Here is a 6,417-nt window from a genome sequence, read left to right as displayed (position 1 = left end):
GCATAAATTATTATTTGCTACATAAGCTAAAGAAATAAAAACATCTTTGTAAATGGAGACTGCTAGTTAATTTCTAGAACAGCCAGACCCAAATAATCACACAGAAACTATATTAATTACAACACTGTTTAGTCAATGATTTAGGCATATCTTAGAATGGGGTAGCAGCCTTGCCCACTCACAGCAGCCAAGTCATAGGTTATTTCCTGATTCTTTCTTCTCTCTCATAGTTTGCCTAATGATATTTACTGCTTATTATCTACATTCTTAGTAAAATTGTTCAAATATTTATTCAGTTTTCTAGTAGTGTTTCTTCATAGTAATAAAATATTACAGTGAAAACTCAAAATTCAGAACTACATAATCTCATTTCCATTTAACTTACCCTTGTTAACTATCAGTCTCCAGTATAAACTTTTACTGAAAATAGTATACACTTTCATGATATAGACAACTAGGCATTTTCTGTCTTGTTGGAATTTACAAATGTCTCTAACTCCTTGTAACTCCAAACTCATTAAACTAGGGAAAAATAATTGAATTTTAGTGTCTTTCTGATATTATATTCTTATCAGTATTTGCTTTAGAAGTCCCATAACATAACAAAACTCTCATCCTTTACAGTCTCATGATGATGGTCATGTTGATTAAAGTAAGTCTTGGCCATGGGAAGAATGTGAAATCCATTTTGAGACAATATTTCTATTTTTTACAAATTCTAATTTGTTCATGGATATATACTGAAAAAACAAGACTGATGCACAGACATTAACAGTAATACAGAAAATTTTAAATGTCCCTTGTAACTCTCTGTAAGTATTGATGTTTACATCTTGCAAAATACTCTATTTTTAAATGTATATGTAATTATTTCTAGAACTCAAGCCAATCATGTAATTATGTTATCTATTATTTTTTAAAAATTGGAATTTTTATGGTTTTTGAGACTTAAACTTACTCTTGGATATGTATAACATGGGTAATGTTTTCATAACATTTCTTAGGAAGATTGACGCAATACACTAATTTAAGGATGATAACTCTGAACACATATTTGTAGAATCACAATGCTGACATCATTCGAGAGATTGTGGTGGAGTGTGTGTTAAGAACATGATGCAAAGAGTCAGTGCTGAATTCACACTCTTCTGTAAAATGCTATTCTACTTCTCAAAGGCTCACTTTTCTCATTCATAAACGGGGTAGTTTTACAACGCACTACCTCATAGATTCTTTGTGAAATTAAATGTTGAAGCCACATGGTTTTAGAGATAAACTCCTTAGAAGCAAACGACCTCAATTTTTCTTCATGAGTAAATGGGTAATCTACTTTCTATCTTTGCTCAAGAAATGTATCCACAAAATAAAACAATAGTGGCAATTACATGGGTTGTTGTAAGAAATTTGTGAGTTCATATATGCAGCTAAAATTTAGCCTGACACACAGAAGTCACAAATTATTGTTTGCTACACAAATAAAATTAAGGCAAATATCTTGACATCTCCCAGAAGTTCTATAACAGCAATGACTATTAATGTCATTTTACTGAGGTGAAGTGGTCCCACAGTTGATACATGAGTATATAAATGTAAGATTAAGTGAAAACAGGGTTTAATATGAAGCAATCAGTTAAGCATCATATAATGAATACTAACTATGATATGGCTAAAGGAAATTATCACCTATCTCTTGAATTGAAAGGTCTAAGAATATACTCTGACAGTTGCCTTCCTCAGAGCATCCTTTACATCTCTGTTCCTCAGACTGTAGATGAGGGGGTTAAGCATGGGGATCACCACTGTGTAGAATACAGACAGCACCTTGTTCTGTTCAGTAGAGTAGCTGGACTTGGGCATCACATAAATGAAGGTGATGGTCCCATAGTAGAGAGTGACTGCAGTGAGGTGGGAGGTGCAGGTGGAGAAGGCCTTTTGGCGGCCCTCAGTGTGGCGCATCTTCAGGATGGTGATGAGGATGTAGATTAGGAGACGGCTATGACAAACACTGTCACCACTATAATGGAGCCAGAAGAGATAGAGGGTATGAATCCAATAACAGAGACATCTGAACAGGACAGTTTCAACAGAGGGGAGAAGTCACAGAAAAAGTGATCTATCTGATTTGGTCCACAGAAGGTCAGATTTAACAAACAACCAGTAAATGTCCAACCATTCATGCAGCCACCAACATAAGAAACTCCCAACAGTAGAAAACAGACTCTGGGGGACATGAGCACAGAGTAGAGAAGAGGTGAACAGATGGCTACATAGCGGTCATAGGCCATAACAGCCAATAGGAAGCACTCAGCTGACCCAAATGACACTGTGATACAGAGCTGGGCTTCACAGGCAGCCACAGGTAGGACCAGTCCATGCCCAAGGAGTTCCATAAGCATTATAACGGAGACTGAGGTTGAATAGACAATATCTACAAAAGCCAGATGGCTGAGAAACAGGTACATGGGTGTGTGCAGCTGGGAAGAAATTCTTATCAATGTGATAATGCTGATATTTCCTACTAACGTGACAATATATACTCCTAGAAATATCACAAAAAGGACTATACACAGTGTAGGATCCTCTGTTAGTCCCAAAATGATTAGCTCTGTCACAGTGGTGTGGTTTCCAACCTCCTCCTTTTGTATGAATTGTCCCTGTTGAGGGAAATGAAAATAATTTGTTTTTAAATTGTTCTGATTTTTTCACATTGCTGAATTGTTATCTCCTCTGTTCAACACATAAATGCCATATTTTTTGGAATTGTGGTTTTGTCCTTTTATCTTTAAATAAAATAAGAATGATGAACCTCACTTTCTGTCATTGCTATTTTTTGTATGTACTATTTCTTAAATGTTACTATTCAATACTTCACTATTGTGATCTATCTCCAATGGTCCAGGTCAATAATTTCACTGATAAGTTTATTCTCATGATGTTCATTGTTCATTAAAAATCTCACAAAAACCTCTCAATGTTTTCTGATACTGAACTAATCCTTTCCTTCAGTCATTCCACCTATATTTTATATCTGAGTGCTGATTTCATCCATCATTTCCTGTCTGCAACATGGGAGCCTTCCTAGCTTTTTTCACATTGTGCTACATATAACAAAATATGATTATATATCACTTATTTCCCAATATTATCACTTTGTTAACATAAAAACATACCTATCACCTAAACGGTCATATAACTAATTTATTCTGTAGTCAAATGAGTGATCATGGCCCTGGAACAGGGAGTGAGGTTGCCCCTACTACCATTATCCTATGTGACAAGAGTTTATAAGGCTTTTGTAGTTACAGAGCAAGAGAAATCCATAACTCAATTTGCTTTACAAATATATTTGTAGAAAACATCGGGTAGGTAGCTTACAGCCAGAGTGGAGAAATCTCTGTTATAGGCCACAGATGCTATCTGATTACACCCTTAGCTTTGGGATTGATAGAGGACAGGAGTCTAAGCATACATCCCAAAATATTTCTTTTAGTAGTCACAAGGATGTTATATTAGACACAGAAATGGATAATGAATGCCAATAAAAGGATATAGGACAGCCCAAGAATATTTAATGTAATTTTGGCTTTTTTTCACTTCATAGTCTCATCTCTGTTTGTTACCATAGTGATCAAGGTGCTGATCATTCTGCTTAGTGTTTTTTCACATTTCCCTTTACTTCTGCATTTTTCCTTTATGTTTCACGATAATATAAAATAGTGACCCCTTCCTTCATTAAATTCTTTCAATAACTTCTCAACTCTTTATACTATAACATAACCTTATTAAGACAATGCACATTACATATGCCCCGAATATGACCTTACCTCTTGGGGTATTTTACCCCTACTCACACCAAACCAGCTCTTCATCATTTTCTGGCAGTTTATCCTCATCTTTCAACATTATTTTCTCTAAAAATCATTCTCTGACTCCTAAAATAGATCATATTATCTTTCTTCATATTATAGATGTCTCCATTCCCAGTGAGAACACTGGGCTTTTGTTATTGCCCTTTTAGTCTTTTAGTCTCTCATTCTCAAACAGCATAGTCTCATTAATAAGGGTTTTATCATTCTGTTACAAGTATCTAGTGCTTGAGAATAAAATTGAATTTTAAAATGGTGCATGCATGCATGAACAGTGAACTGAATGGACTCTGGTGATCAAGATAAGAATATAATTCACATTCCCTGACCCACCCACAAATAAAGAGGCCTCGGAGAAAAAAGGAGTCAATGAATATTCTTTTACTTCAAGGAAAGTGCTGCCATGGTACTACAAAGGATGGTTCTTTAGTTCTGATTTTTTAAAACTTATGTAACAATAATGGAGGAAAATTTGAAAATTCAAAATAAACACCATACATATTAAAAATAAGAAATTTGGTAGAATAACCTTTCCATTAATATAAATTAATTTGCATACATAAATATATAATACATGTGCATGTACACACACATACACACAGTGTCTTGCTGTGTCTCCTAAAATGGCGTCAAATTTCAATCCTTCTGTTTCATCTTTGTAAAAGCTATGTATACAATAACAGGTTATGTGCCATATGTGCAACTTAGGCATATTTTAATAGTGCTGTATTTAGTTAAAGTTGCAATATAGAAATTTAGTTTACATTGTCAATACTTATCCACCTAATTTTTGACTTATGTGTGATAAGCTCTGACAGAGCAGAACATATCTTAATTGATTTCTATTTTTCAGATATTTATCCTTTACAAGGGTTGACTGACACACCTAAGAATCCCAGAATTACCTCAACCACCATGATGATAACATGAAAAACATAATAAATTATCCAAATTATATTCTTTTCAAGAGTCATGTTAGAGATTGCTGATTATGCATAGTATATAATTTTCTGTTAACAATGTTTATGCACCTTTTAGTATTTAAACATTTACCACAACCAGTAATGTCAGTATTAAATATTTTTCAAATATATCAATCCCCTAAATCTTTCCATCTTATACTTAACAATAAGCATTTAGTTTCTCTGATGGTCAGCCTGAGTTCTTTCAATAAGTTTTTTACCTGATTTTTTTAGAGAAGTAAACTAAAACAATTACCTTTTGGAATACAAAGTAGGTTTATCTACTTAATTTTCAGTAATGAAAAACATTAAGTCAAGTAATTCCCCATAGCTCATTTACTGGTAGCATTTTTCTTGATTGAAGAATTTAGGGTACTTTATAACCCTGAATACATTCAGATATATGAAATAATGCTTAAGAACCTCTACTATCCTCTTTGACTTGATACTAAGAACTTTACAATCTACATTAAAGCAATTCTCTAAATTTATCTTTCTATAACATATACTCCCTTCAAATTATATACTTTTCAAAAGTCATGTTAGAGAATGCTGTGATTATGCATAGTATACAATTTTCTTTAACAATGTTTATGCACCTTTTAGTATTTAAACACTTACCACAACCAGTAATGTCAGTATCAAATATCTCTCAAATATATCAGTTCCTTAAATCTTTCCATTTTATACGTTGGTAACAATAAACATTTAGTTTCTCTGATGGTCAGCCTGAGTTCTTTCAATAAGCTAACTATGAGGAGCAATGAATCAATAGTTGGACATCTGTAGCCCAGTCAAGAATATCTTTTGTCTTCTCTCTGATGGATCTTTTTTTTTTTCACTGTCAACTCTACCATTAAAAATCTGTCTTACATTGTATTAATTGTCAATATTGCAATGGTACAAATTATAATACATAAAATGATTGAAAGAGTTGCATAAAGCTATCATGCCTCCATTGCTTTCTCTATTCTAAAATTAATAGTCATAATTTCTTAGAAAGCTCTTTCTAACTCTATCAAGCTTGTTTGGTACTTTGAAATCTTTCTTTTCAGACTCTGATCTGAAGAACAAGACTATGCACAGAGTGGCATTGGTGCTCTGTGATTCCTGCCTACATCTCAGTTCCGTGGTGGCAATGCTGCTTTCATTATGACAGCATTAGGAGTCACTCTGTGCTGCTTCAGAGTCCTAGGAAATGGAGTCAGACAAAGCAGCCTGTCAGTTTGGGTTAACCTGAACATGGGAATTTCTTTGGCTTCCATTTTTGTGTTTTCAGTGATGTTACTTGTCCATATACTACAGCTTTGTTTTGGAATTAGACAAAATGATATCTATAAACCAACAGAGGTATTTTGTCACATAGCTGTGCTAAGTAGCTTCTTTTCCCTCATTTACTGAAAATAGATTTTTATTTTCACATAGTATATCCTGCTCATGATTTTACCTTTCTCTACTCCTCCCAGTTCCTCCCCCACCTTTCCTCCTATCTGGATCTACTCCCTTTCCATCTTGCATTAGAAAACAAACAAGTACCTAAGATAATATGAAATTATATATTATATAATATAATAAATATGATATAATAT

The 6,417-nt window shown here is 33.7% G+C and overlaps 1 pseudogene; it reads right to left on the bottom strand.

Annotated features, from left to right (window-relative positions):
• Positions 1 to 1,704: 1,704 nt before the first annotated feature.
• LOC142850888 (olfactory receptor 5P53-like) lies at positions 1,705 to 2,645 on the bottom strand (annotated as a pseudogene).
• Positions 2,646 to 6,417: the final 3,772 nt, after the last annotated feature.

Source organism: Microtus pennsylvanicus, chromosome 5 (genome assembly GCF_037038515.1).
Source record: "Microtus pennsylvanicus isolate mMicPen1 chromosome 5, mMicPen1.hap1, whole genome shotgun sequence".
Taxonomy (NCBI): Eukaryota; Metazoa; Chordata; class Mammalia; order Rodentia; family Cricetidae; genus Microtus; species Microtus pennsylvanicus.
This window is presented reverse-complemented; position numbering and strand designations above follow the sequence as displayed.